We start from the raw sequence: 14733 nt of genomic DNA on the forward strand, positions 1-14733 counted from the left end.
TTTATGACCTTCTAACTGTCTCTAACAGATAAAGGCAAAAAAGAAATGTTTCTTATTAGAAACTAAGCTGCAATTACTTTGCACAGATAAGAAAACAGATAAGAAAAATTATCAATGTTTATATCTTGGGTATGTAAAATGTTAAGAGAAAAATACCAACATAACAGTACAAGGTCACTACCCCAAGAAAGATACCTCAAAATATTTAGATGCTACTGATGGATTTAGGTCAGCTGTTTTTTGTCATCTCTACAATGAGATTCCAGTTTACTTGTTGATTGCACAAAATCTTGTCTACAAATTGCTCAGGGACTAACATGTGAAATATCCCAAGAGCATATGCATGCAACCAAGGCTGAAGGCCTTCCCATGAGAGAAGAAAGGTGGTACACTCTGAATATTTTTTTTTCCCTAACGAAATCTAGAAAATAACCATCAGAGAAAGCAGTGCTTAAAAAGGACAGTAGTTTCAACTAAAAAAGAACACGTAGGAAAAACAAAGTAAGAAACCCAGAAATATGTATTCCATTAAAATTCTGCTGCTGTGTCATGTAAAAATATATGTAGCTGATTTGCAGAAGACTACTGTAAAACAAAACATATCAAGTACTGACCAAGATTTTAATTTTTCTATATCTTAAGTCTCCTGTTAACTTTGCAAGAGGAAAAGCTGTGCAGAAACTCTTGAGAAGCTAATTAACATGACGAAGGGACTTAAGGACTAGAGCAAGCGAAATGATTGTTCTCCTTTCAGGACTCAGTTTCATATCTATGATTTGCACCATGTAGATTCCTACAGAGTTAGCCTGAGAATTCACTATGTGAAGCTCAAAGACTTTTTTTTCCTTTTTTGGTGATGTTTCACAAACATTAATGTGAAACTTTAACTCTGCCTTGAAGACTTACGGTAGAGCTCCTGGGCCATTTAGAAATTTGTATGACTAAAGCATATTCCTGTCTGAAAACTTTGCTCTTACTTTCCAAATTAACACATTTAAGGTCATCAGACAATGTAATTTCCTACCCCCTTTATAACACTAAGCAGATAATAACAATCAAAATTCTGAAAAACTATAGGGCATCTAGAATTGTTGCTTAGTATAAATCTTGATCAGCTTCCTCAGGCTGCAGACACCTGTAAAATGATGGCTCCAGTTGCTTGGATGTTGCATGTATCCATCTCTCTTTTCTTGACTCAACCACACTTTGGGACATATGACTTTATAATTAAAAAACATTGCCATCCATGAGTTGTATATGAAAGGCTGAAGGTCGAGCATACCTCATTTGTAGGTGGCATTCTGATTTTTTGGGGGTAGGTTACTGATATCTGTAATTATCTATTTAAATAAATAAATCTACACTTGCTATAAGCTTGTTGGATGCAGGAGAATTACAGCCTTTTTATATGGCACTTATCTTGTCTATATACATGCATTGTATAGATAAAAGTGTCTCTAAGAAAAACTAATTAAAAATAATGTGTCAGTGACCACTGGTAAATAGAATTTTCTCCATTCTCTTTCTCTCTTTGACTAGGTAAAGCTCTGAAGTACATTTCAAAATGAATTAATCTTTCCTGAAAGCTGTACAAGCTTACATGACTAATTTAGAAAGGCTTTTTGCTACTATTTTTTCTGTAAATACTTAGCCAGAGATGATGGTCAGGATTGTGCTTTAGTTGTTTTTGGTTTAAGCATGAAATATTTCTTTTTTTTTGTCTTCTATACCATCAAAAGAAAGAAGACACACATGGCAAATGTTGCACATGAGGCTTATCAAACATATCACAAGGTGAACAGATTTCAACTCAATAATGTTTTTAAGGAGAGAAAATACTTGGATTTAAAAGCCTTCTTAACAGAAGAAGATAAAAAACTGAAAGTTAACCAGATATATCTTGTTCATTTTATTTTGAATGTTTCACATTAACAGTGGTTAATAACTGGAAGAAATAAAAAAGGTAGATGTGCATTCTTTATGTTCTGATGTTTTCAAATTAAATCTTAATACTTTCTGAAAGACAGGCTTTCTTTATATAGGAGCTACTGGGCTTTATTGCAAGACTGACAAAATGTAGTTCTGTAGCCCTCTCTTCAACAAACCAACTAGATGACCAAGTGATTTCTTCTGTCTTTAAAATGTACTAATCACTTAGATAAAGCATCCTTGGTTTTTGCTTGTTTTATTGCTAATACAAGAAGTCTCTGACAATGAAGGATAATGCAGTAAAGAAGCAGTGCAAAGTAGGTTTTTATTTAACCTTGAAAAGCTGATGGTGAAGCATGTGAAAACATGTAGCTTTGAGCTGGAAATATTTAAGTGTCATTGGTGGACAACCATATTTGGCAACAGCCGGGCTCCGGTCCAGCAAAGTTCCTAGGTATGAGTGCAATTCTAAGCTCAAGAACATACCTCCTAAAGCAAATAAAATGAGAAAACTGATAAAGTTGTGTATATCCTTAAATGTCTTGAGGAACAAAACCTGGTTCAATAATGCCAGTGGCTCACTGGGGGATACAGTTCTTATCAGCATGAAATGAAGTGCATTTAAGAGAGGTCCTAACACAGCATGAGAAGCACTTTATGAGAACACATTATGCAAATTGATTTTTTTTTTTTTTTTCAGCTAAGTGCAATGCTGGAAAGTGCTATTAAAAATCACATTGGCAATTAAGAAATTGCTTTTCTCAGCAAACAGAAAAGCTAACTTCAGGGGAGCTAGAGGCTGTAAATAACATAATTAGTTTTTGGTGTCTGCTTTACAAAGCCACTTCTACAATTTGAAAAATAAGGGACACAAGGAAACCGCATAAACATCCATATAAGGTATTTAATATCAGTGGAGTCTGGATTCTTCATGGCCTCAGTAAATGAAGAGGGCTCATTTCTGAGTCCCATACCAGTTTGTGAGATGACTCAGGTAAAAATAGCTACCCTCACACATGTAAATATTCTTCCTAATTTTATTTCTACAGTTGTCTAGTGAGTTCATATGCTTGAAATAAAAACAAAACAAAAAACTAGTCAATATCAGTATTATGACAAAATTAGTAAAAAAATATATAGAACAAATCAAGGCAATAAAGACTAATAGCTTAATCCTCTTCTCCCTTGCTATTTTTCCACAGACAATTCTGCTAGGAAACTCCCCAGCATTCTCAAACAGACAATATAAAAAGTCATCACACTCCTTTAGATTAATAAAAAGAAAGTAGTAGCTTTTATTATCAGTATTAGCCAACCTCTTATTTCAATGCAGAATCATTAACTTTATTCCATTCCAGTAGGACTCTTAATCTGTCCTTAATCTGGTCTCCTGTTCCAGTCAATCGTGATTTATCCTGAGCAGCAGGGAGAGGAAGATTCAGGTGTTGGCACTTACTCCTAACTGCTGTGTGCTGACAAAGTGCTGCTGGCCAGATGTGCTGTGATCAGCACACTTCTTCAGCCACTGGTTTTCTCAGTTTTCCAGTTGACCTTCACATCAACTGGTTAATAGCCTGGCTAATGCAACTTCTTTTCTACAGAAGCCTGGATAGGTATGTTGTGGGTTCTTTTTGTTTCTTACAGGCTATATCTCTGTAAGGATTGAATAATATCCATCTAGAACTAGATTAAAGGATTACATCTCTGTATAAAAGCTATTGTTGTTTTACCTTTAACATTGTAGTTAGATAAGTCTATTTGTACTTTCTGAAAAACAGTCTAGTTTAGCATAGCCTTTTGTCAGTGCGCTTAGCTAAAATTTGCTTCCTTTTTATATTAAAGTTCTGGCTACATAATGTAAAAGGTGAAGGGGTAGGTAAGAGTAAGATAAAGAAGTGCTTGTGAATTTTAATAGTTGTTTCACTCTAAATGTGCTTCGGTATTGGTACTCTCATTTTTTTATAGTATTTTTTTGTTATTGTTTTAATGGTTTAATGTTTTACTACTCCCGAAAAAGACTTAGATGAATGTTAACATAAACAGAAAGTAAAATGGTTTTTGTAGGAGGAATTATTGTGCTAGAAATGGCTTATGTCTGCATCATTTCTCAGTTACAATGTGACTAGAAAATATGGATTCAACTTTGGAAAAAATAGAAGTTTGGACAATAACACTTAAAAAGAACTTGATCCATTCACTGGATGAGTATCAGATGGTACTTAATTTGTTTTAGACTGTTCTAAAACAGCTGAGTTTCAATTATGAAGGTAATATTATTTAGTGTGATCAACTAATGTCTATAATATTTCTTCTGATGATAAAATTTCTCTTGCACCGAGTAAGAAGTAAGTTTAGGAAAGCTTAAAATAAATTAGTCCTTGGGTTTTTGAGGAAGCACTTAATCACACATACACATATGTCCATTTAGGACCTGATTTTGTTATACTAATTGGTAAAGTTCTTATTTCAGTTAGGGTAAGTCTTGTGAGGTATTTTATTTTGAAGAATATTTGTTTTCTCATCTAAGTGCTTTTTTTACTTAGAATCTTTCAGTGGGGAAGCAGGGGAATAGCATAAAATAGAAAAATGGGTGAAAAAAATAATGTTAAGATTGTAAAAAAGAATACTTATACGAAAAAGCAATGTAATTAAGCATTTTTGAAAGATGAATGTTTCTGTAATGTGAAACTTGATCAACAGGCATAAACATATCATTAATTATACACTGGCAATTTGCAAACAAAATCACTGTAACTCTGATGTTAAAGCATATCCACCATTTTACAGTTTGACTTAGGTTTTCTCTTTCTAAATCCCTGAAATCAACAACACTTATTACTTTGCTCTGCATAATAATGTTCTAGCTAGACAGCTGTTACCAAAACCACTTCACCTCAGTGAATGAGTCTTCCTATTTTTGGATATCCAACACTACATAATTTACTAATGGTGGTTGTTCTTACAGAGATATGATTTTACAAGTGGAAAACAATTTTAAATAGGTGCTATCTGGAGACTTTCCCTTCCTTCTGATAGCTTTCTAATTGCTGAGTATATTTCTGGAATTAGGAAGTAGATAGAATGAGATCCATGGTAATTTCTAGAACTGCAGAAAATCGTGTTAATCCTTTGGGATTTGGTGACTGGTTCAAAATACAGGCAATCATAGTACCTTGATACACTTTCCTTTAAAGTAATTTTGACTAGATGTAGCAAATGTTTTCTAATGCAATTTGAGTGACCCAGTTAGTTTGTGTGTGGTGTTTCGGGTTTTTTTTAAGTGACAGGAGTTAGGTGGGCAAATGAAAGAAATTATGCTTCACTTGGCAATCAGTAATTGGAGGAAAACTAATGGAGTAAGTGAAGAGAAAAAATTAGATGAAATGAGATCTTCCTGTGAAAAGTGTCCTTTTTTTCTTCTCAGAGTGGAAATAGAGTCATCAGAAAGGTGTTTCTCTTCTTTGAGATTGTAGTATCGATAATTTTTGGGAGGTTGCTACCATGTTTTCATATTAAAAATCCAAGACCTACTGTAACCAAAACTACTGTATTGTTCCCGGCTCAGTTGGTTTGGGTAAATTAATACAAAGCATACAATGACAACTTTAAATGTGCAAAATATAATAGTTTGTAACCTGTAATCTGACTTTATTCTCCTTCATGGCAAGCAACTAATATTTAGACGTAGGGAAAGGATACACAGAAAGTAGTAGTTTGATTTCCCTTCCTACCCCCAGCTGCAGATCTGTCAGATTGGTATCTAATTAACAAACGCTGCCATGGTTTTTAAATAGATTTGCTATTTTGATGTGTGAATTTATATTGTTTTAGGGTTTTTTTTTTTTTTATGAGTAACTATTCCTGATCACAAAGAGATCACAGCAAAGAAAAAATATAATCTCTGATTTTGTCAGGCTTAGTACTATTATTATTAGATCCTATACAGCCTAACAGTCTAAAATATCTATGTACAGCCAAAAAAACTAACCAGAAAAAAGACACCAAAACAGTTGGTCCAAATGTATTTGCATTTGCAGTAAGGAGGGATGAATGTGATGTTAAATACAATAAAGAAAAACCTTGTTTCTAAATCTTAAAGTGCTGTTATCTCATTAAACAACTCTGATATGCTAAAAAAAAAATAAAAATGCATATTTAGGATAATCTTTTCAAAATATAAGTTCTAAACTTTGAGTAAAATTGAGTCAAATAAGAAGTGTCTAACTTTGTATTACCTATCCAATGAGGAAGCACAGTTACTGCTGCCTAAACCTTGAAAACAAGGGTGTGATGTCAGTCTCCCATCTCAAATGAGTTCCCCATTCACTAGATGTTTTTTTTTTTTTTTTTAATTCTGCTCTCTGTTTTAAGCCATATAACCCTTTAGTCACTGTTTAAAAAGCTCTTTCAGCTCTAAAAAAAGAGTTTGAAGTATAGGCTGAATTTGGTGACTTATTACCCTCCTGAAGGGAAGGGTGAATTTTGTGACTTTTACATCTGGGGTAAATGACCATGACTCTACATATGTTGATGTGCTTAATATGGCTGGAGCATACTGCAACATTTGTTTATTTGTAGTGTTATAACAGCCTAAAACACATACTAAGCATTAAAATAGCAGACAGAAAGGTTTGTTGTTTTTTTTTTTTTTTTCTATGTTGGGTGCAGTGCTGCTGAATCATAGGCAGTTGTCCTGTGACTTCTTTCTGATTAACCCTTTGAATATTATAGAGTACTGGATCTTGACATACCTATTAATTACTGATGATTTAAGATGGGTCCTAAGGACACTGAATTGAAGGAGAAATAAGTGAGAGATAATGCAACTTAAAAGGGGAAGAGGGAATGATTCCAACAGGAACCAACCCATTTCTCACTGTCATCTATTGAAATATAATGGGATTATATATGCATGCTATTAGCTGGAGAAAAGTCAAATAATTAGAGCGACTACTTCTTTCTTCTGCTGAAAGCATGGGCTTCTACTTGCCCCTTTAAATGTAAGCTATCTTATTTTCGACTACTGATTACATAAAACTAAGGTACTTCAGAACTCGGTGACACTGTGAATTGGACATACCTAGATGAGCTGCTATTCTAATTTGCATTTTTCTTCTGTTTCCACATCAGATTTTAAGTTTATTTATGACCATATGAGGGGAAAGCAGTGAAAATGCTGAATTCAGCTAAATGAAGAATCACTCTTCCTAGTTAGAGATGGAGAGATGATATTTTTTCCTTTTTGTTGACTGTGTAATATTTCTAATAAAAAGAACTCCAAATTGAATGTTTATCATGACTCATACCAGCTAAGTTCCTAAAACAACAAAGCAGCATCCTTATCTACTATTCTAAAACCAAACCATCATGCCATTGCTCCAGCATTATTTAAAAGGCTTAAGTAGACTTCCCAGGGAGGCTCATTTCCATCCAAATCAAATCTATCACAAGAGTAACCCCACCGTATTTGTAATGCCTGGTGGGACACTTAGGGCTTCTGTTGTTTATGAAGTATTGCAGTGTAAGTAATTTGCCTGCATAAGAGATCCATAGCTTGAAGGTCAAAGGTCTTGATCGCCTGTGACCCAGAAGCAAGAAATGTTTAGCCTTTTTGTGTACATAAAGTTTGGCCACTTTAAAACCTTTTGAATGTGCCTGTGCTCTGCCCTTGCAGCTATATGTGACCGTTCTCTCAACAGTAGTTTTTTAAAAAATTCCTTTAAAAATAGCACCTTGCAGGAATTGCTTGGCTTCCCAGAATGTGAATAAAAGATACATTCACTGTCACAATCAAGCTCTCGAGAATGAATGGTAAACTTCTCTAATCATTTTTTGCTTTAGGTTACTGTGTAAGCAGTAGCCTAAACTGTGATTTCAAAGACAGTAGTTATCTTCACGGTTTTAATGACCTGTGCAACTTTGGGTATGGTAACTAGCCTTGCTGATTTTTCTGTGTTCCATAAAATCTCAGCTTAAAATAACGCAGTATATATAAATAACTTACACGTTACCTGAGAAAATAACTTAGTTTGGTTAACTTCAGGTATCTCTCAGATGCAAGACAGGGTTTTGCCAAATGATCTGGAATTTGTCACTGGAGCTGCTGGATCAGGCAACAAAGGAAATTAATCCAAAAATATGCTAAAAATTTGAACACAAACAGGGGTTTTAGTGCAGTCTCCTTCCCAGTCTCGAGTGTGATCTGAGCAACATTTTAAACTCTTTTTTTTAATTTAAAGTATGTTAACCACTGTGTAATGGTCTCTCAGGGTTCTGGGCAATGAGATTTTTCTGGGGAGCTGAATCTCTCCTTTGCCTTGAGGCTCTGTATTGGTTCTCATGACATTCCTTTTTTCGGTAGAGTACTGCTATGCTACTAAAAACCCTGTTAGAAATATACAGCCTACATCTATGTTGAGAAAAATAGTTCTGAGGATGGTGAATCAAAACTCCTTAGGTCTCCAATTTGCAGATTTGTTTATTTTCACTACTGATGAATGGAGGCTGGTAGCAAAATAGGGTCTTAAGATCTAAAACCAGATAATGTTGTGGAATTACAAAATGGTGGGTTAATGTTAAAAATTAGGCTCTACATCCATCAGTCTTTCACAATTCAAAGTTATTTTGAATTCTGATCAGAGAAGTTGTCCCTGAAGTTACCACAGCAAAAAGCTTCCCTTATGCAGCCACATTCGTCCCTTTCACCACGTACAGCTAAAGCAGCACGACAGACAGCAAGCAAGCTGTGGTGAAATGCGATTTGAAGAACAGTTCATACCTGAGGCCTTGTGTCAATCCTGGAATAAGTAATCCGCACTTGATATTTAATGGATATTCTGCAGAATTGGAGTGTCCATATTGTCCATATTGCTCAACGTACCCATATTGCCCAATCTCTGACCTACTTCTTTCTCAGAATTTTCACATGCTTCCCTTTTTTGCAATATTTTCTTATGGAGAGAGGAACTAAGGAAAAACGTGCTTTGCCTATTCAAGTTTTTATATTTTCCTCTCAAGGGCTGGGGTAGGGATGGGAAGAAAAGGCATGACTACTGAAGATGACTGTAAATAATTAGCAGTAATCTATGTAAAACAAATATGTTTAATTCATGGTTAAAGTTTGTTGTGCATTATTTATTAATGGTTCAGTTCTTACTTTTGCTTCAGTTATCTCAAGTAAACCTCAGAAAAGTATTTTCATGAATGCCATTAAGCTAAATATCTTCTTATGTAAAGCCCTACAATTGAACAGACATTCATGTGGTTAAACAGCAATTCCAAACAGTGGGGTTGAATGTATGCTTTTTTTATGATGTTTTAAAAAGTTTCTGTCCCCTTGAAGCTTTTTTTATATCGAAACTGGATAGAGGTAGGAGGATAACTGACAAACCTAGATGGAAAGATGGAAAGGATTACAAGTCACAGAAGGGACTTGTTCTATATGCAGTTTGTAAATTATGCACATAGCTATTTTACTTGTTTCAGTGATATCATTAAGTTGCCGTTGATACAGAAAAATGGTGTAAATTGGAACATAATGTACTTTTCTAGCTACATCTTATTTGCATAGCATGCTTTAGTAGTAGATACTAATATAGTCTTACTTGGAAAATGAAAGATGAAAAGTTGTTTAAGATAATCAGGTTAATTGTAATCCTGAGACAGATGGCATGCCTGCACTTACTGATTGTCACAGCTTAACTGTAATTATTATAGCTGACAATGTTTTATCTCTTTTATACATGGCTCTTAGTCCTTCATAGATTAGGTCCAACTATTAATTTCCCTTGAAGGGATGGGCACTTACAGGTCAGTGCTGACTTTAAATTACCATTTACTTTTAAAACAAGTTGAGTAGTCTGTTGAACATGTGGGCTGTTTTGCCCTTTGGAAGATACGCGTAATTGTAATACTATTTGTCATTTTAAGACTAGGAATATGACCTGAATTCCAAGGCCCACATAGCAAATAAACACTCATGTGTCTTGGGAATAGTACTACTAACCTATTACCAACTTTGGCTCATTATACCAAGATCATTTAGTTCTTTTGATGTACTGGGTATGTGATATGTGAGTGAGTGAGGGCTGCTTGGAAGTGTCCTCTGCTCATCCATAATAGAAATAAGCCATACTTACTGGTCCCTAGGTAACTAGTTTCTGGCTTGGTGTTTAATCTGCAGTCTCCTGGAAAGATTGTATGTTGGACCTGATTTTGTTTGTATTAGAAAATTATCTAAAGTTTGTAGAAATTCTAATGATTTACTGTACAGGATTCTGGCACATATAACCTAAATTGAATGCCCTGATAACTCCTTTACCTTATATATCATAGATGCTTAAGCAATAAATCATTCTAATCTTTGAGTTAGGCACTATGGAACAGACCCCAAGAACATTTTTTTCATTTGTCTTTTGGAGGTTGTACCCAGTACACTGAAGTTCTTTAACTCATAAGCTAACAGTGTTGTACTTTGTTGCTTTTCCCAGTTGTCTACTCAATGCTGTACCATATTTTGGTTTTATATATTTACGAATGGTTTATATATAGTAAATCATCTCATGGTGGTGATTTGAAAAAGTTTCTTCACATCTTCAGTTCTGTTATCTCAGACTCTTAGAGTTAGAAAACACAATACCAGAATAGAGTGAGGGGGGAGTCTGTGCTTGAATCAATTGCATTTTTCTCATTATGCTCTTAGTGGGTGTGTTTATATTGCATTTACCACCTCTTGCACTCACAGTCTAACTTCTTTCTAGCTGTTTACACTTTTGTTTCCATTAGAATTGGGAAAATATTATCAGATGCTCTGGAGAAACAGATTCCAATGAATTATTTGCAGAAAGAGAGGATTTTTAAGGTGAATTTTAGGACTTCCCTCTTACAAACACTTTAAGATATCTGAATAAGTGCCTTATTCTTTGAAGTCCTGCTATATGGTTCATGGTATGTTCCCACATGTATTACTGGTAGGCAGCTTCAAAGTCTTATCCACTTTTGTCCTGTCTTCCATTTTGTTCTATACAGACCATACACTGTCCCACTGTTATGGTGGTTGTTAAATAAAAACAATCATTTACTCATTTAGGATTGCTAAAAAGTCTTTCTTTTGGTAGCCTAATACTTCATCCGTTACAAAACTGTGCCATGATTTCCTATCAAGCACCAGCAGAGATAAACCTCTAGGTAGATGATACCCTGAATTTAGGCTGATGTTTTCTTTTAGCAGGAGTGAATTCTTCTTTTTTCTTAGCAGACCTGCCCATTGCCTCCTTGACCATGTACCACCTGCTTACACCTCTGGTTTCTGTGTATGGGTTCTTCCTTATTTCTTTCAGACATAGGAGAGAGAAATCATCAGTATCCAAATCTGTTTATCAAATAAATGCTTGTTTTCTCAAATGCTGTAATGCCTTCAAACTATGCTGCACTTTTTTTTTTTCTTACTTTATGGAAAGAGGGAAAGGATGATGCATACAAAATGGCTAAAAGCATTTCTTCTCCCTTCCCCCCTTCCTCTCATCTTAGTCTAAAGAGAAAATTAACTGGAAGGAATCACTCTTCCTTTCTAGTATCTTGTGACATGGGCACCTGTTTACCCTCTTCAGCAAGCTGTACATAAAATTTTGCTGCTTAGGTCCTTGACATGGAGGGTTCAGTCCTTCAGTCCTCTCATGGTTGGATTTGGGGAAAAAAAAAAAATAAAATAAAGTCTTCCTTGTCAGTTTGGTTCAGGAGCTCTGCAGCACTAACACACCATCCCAGATGCTGCTGCCTCTGCAACAGTATTTTAGGCCTTATTGACAAATTAAAATTCCCGCACTCAACCCTCTAGCAATATCTTTTTAAGTAAGAAAGGACTCATCAGCAATCACATCTTTATGACATCTGCCTTCCTCTGGAACAGCACAACTTATGGAAGAGCAGGTAGGATGAAATACAATATACAGTAACCTCAGCCAAGGGAATAGGTTGTGAAATTAGTTTTTGGAAGAAGACATGACCTGAGCATTTTTCTTCTGAGAACTGTAGTCACTGTTCGTTACTCTTAAATGGTTATAATAGAGTAAATGAGTGGGAAAACCTTCATAAATTTCAGTAATGACCACAGACATTGCCATCATAAAACACTTTACATACTGGTCAGTTTTGCATAATTTTTAGTTTGACATATATTTAAATGTACTGATACCTTATACCATATGATTCCAAAATGGTGATAGAAGCTCTTGACTTATTTTCTTTTGTTATATTTCACTTCTAGAAATTTACAGATTTAGTATTTACTTCAGAACCATTCTTGTTAATTAGAACCTCAGAGCCACCTGAAATACTAACCAAGAAGTAAAGAGTTGTAAAAATGAGACTTATTACCTGCTTGTTGATTACTACTTCAGCAAATCAGTTTGCTAATTCAACAGTGTATACAGATCTGTTCATGTTATTTAAACTGTGTTTGCATGTATGTTCCATGCTGGGCAGCTGAAAAGGAGAAGCAGAAAAGTGACAAATACAGGAAGCTGCAACTGGCTGCTTGGTAATTAATATAGTTAGAGTTCTTATCTGGGGTGCACAGAACTTGTAAGATGGATGTGATTAAAAGCATACTGAAATTTCAGAGTCTACATTACTTCTAAGTTTGAGTGCTGTAGGCTTAAACAGTAACAAACATTTTCTGTTTTATAGCCTCTCTTGCTGAGTATTTTGATACCAAGAAGTACTAGTAAATATGACATATTCATGCCTTTACCTCCTAAAAGGATAATATGCCTTTCAAGTCCTTGCCACACATTTTGTATTTTGTCAGCTATGAGACCAAGGTCATCTGATCTAAAAAATACACATAGTACTAATGAGTAATGAATAAAAAAAGGAAAAACTATGTTTTCCCAAATTTAAATCTGAACAGACCAGCATAGTACAGTATGGAATAATTTGTTATGTTGTGTTTTGTAACCTGGAACATCTTTAAAAAGAGTGTCTAGGTCAGACTAGAAGACTTGTAGCGATCGTCTTTTTATGGTATAACAGAGAACTCAAACTGAAAACCATAAATCTTTTGAGAGCTGGCAGCAGCAAACGACATCTTAACCACAAACCCAACTGAATATTTTATCTTACATATACACATCTCTGCCTATGAATATAATTTACCAGAAATGACTGTCAGTTGAATTACTTTGACAGATATCACTGTCAGTTGCTCATCAGGCAAAACTGCCTCCGATATGCTGACTAGTATATCACCTTCAGCCCTTACAGAAGGTGAATGCTACTGAAAGTGTGTTTTTCTTGACTTTATTCTTTCAGGGGTTTCCTATAAGTTTATTGCATGGCAAAATGCTTTCAATGCAGTATGGCAGTGGGGAAAAGAGAGAACAGGAACAGCAGCATCCAATCTTATTCTAGCAGCAGCAGTACTGATAACCCCCTTTAGGTGCTATAACAGAGTTTCTTATCTTTCTTATCCACAGAGTGGAGGTCTGAAGCATTAGTGTGTCTTTATTTCATAAGAAACTTTTGCACAGAAGAAGTTTCTGGATAGTCAGTAGCAGTTAGATAAGACTTTAAGAAGAATGAGTCATTGCAGCATTTGAATGGTATCCTGAAAACACTAAAACTACCTCTTAGCAAGGGCAGATTTTCTGATATTAGCAAATTAGGCACTTTTTGAAAACATCACTTAATCTTTACTTTTAAATTCTGAAGTATAGCTTCTGTAACTTCACAGTGAGCCATAGGATTACCATAAAAGGCTGTATTAATTGCAATATGAAAGCATTTTGTTGCTTGTTTTTAGATTTTATTTCCTTAGATTTCTCTTCAGGAGTAAATTTTTGTAATCATACAAGGAATATTCCTTGACTCAATGATTAGTAATAAAGAAAGAAACTATTGTTAAGAATTATTAGGAATCTAATAAAGAAATTAAATAGAAAACACCACTATGATTACTTAAAGCTGCAACAAACATACAAGAACTGTATGTAATCCTTTTTCTTCATTTCGGTTACAGATGAAAAAAAGGTTTAGAGAAGGATGGAAAAGATAATCAAGAGTACAAAACTATCTTCTGCATGAAGAAAACCGTACTGAATAGGAACCTTCAGGGAAAAAGATAAAATTAAGTGGTATATGGAAGGAAGTTTACAAAATCAGAAGTGTAGAGGAGAAGGTGGGTAGGGATTGATTTCAGTTCCACCATAAGAATGAGAGGCATAAAATGAAACCAGTGGTATTCAGACGAAACCAAGGAAGATGGTTCTTCACACAATATATTTTTAAGCTGTCACATGGTGTCATAGTGAAAGCTTACATGATCTCAAGTCAAGGGGTAATGGTTCAGATTCCTGGAAGAAAAATTGGTTTAGAACTACTATGTAAAAAACCAAACAACAACAACAAAAAGAAAAAACAAACAAACTATACACACACACAAAAAAACCCAACACATTTCTGCTCAAGAAGCTTTTGAGCTGCATCTTGCTGAGATCTATAAAATGTTCTATGAAAGTTCAGCTATGTGCTTGCCTTCATCTTTCCCAGGCACCTGCTGTTGCTCACTGGAAGGGTCAAGATAGCAAGTTAGACAAACTCTCTTTCCCCAGTATTTTCACTCAAAGTACAAGTCACTTCTATTTCAGAAATGTTTGAGGGTACCTAACAGGAGAACAGAAAGTAGGAAAACATTTGGTACCTCTGGAAAAGAAATTTCTCCTTGAAATAGAAATACTATGTTGAGGATACAGCTGTCTGAAGAAGGCTTTATGGGTTTGGTGTTTATTGCTTCTCAATCACTTCTGG

The 14733-nt window shown here is 34.9% G+C and overlaps 1 protein-coding gene across 3 annotated transcripts in view; it reads left to right on the plus strand.

Moving 5' to 3' along the window:
- The window catches only part of VEGFC (vascular endothelial growth factor C), a 215536-nt gene that overhangs the window by 104098 nt on the left and 96705 nt on the right, over positions 1 to 14733 (plus strand). Inside the window, exon 1 of one of the 3 annotated variants that reach the window (XM_021284204.2) lies at positions 3365 to 3542. The exons of the other annotated variants lie outside the window; for them this stretch is intronic. The gene's annotated coding sequence lies outside the window, so the exon portion shown is untranslated. Of the gene's footprint in view, positions 1 to 3364; positions 3543 to 14733 lie in introns of those variants that run through there. 3 annotated transcript variants of the gene reach the window in all.

The sequence above is a fragment of the Columba livia genome, chromosome 4, assembly GCF_036013475.1.
Source record: "Columba livia isolate bColLiv1 breed racing homer chromosome 4, bColLiv1.pat.W.v2, whole genome shotgun sequence".
Lineage (NCBI taxonomy): Eukaryota > Metazoa > Chordata > Aves > Columbiformes > Columbidae > Columba > Columba livia.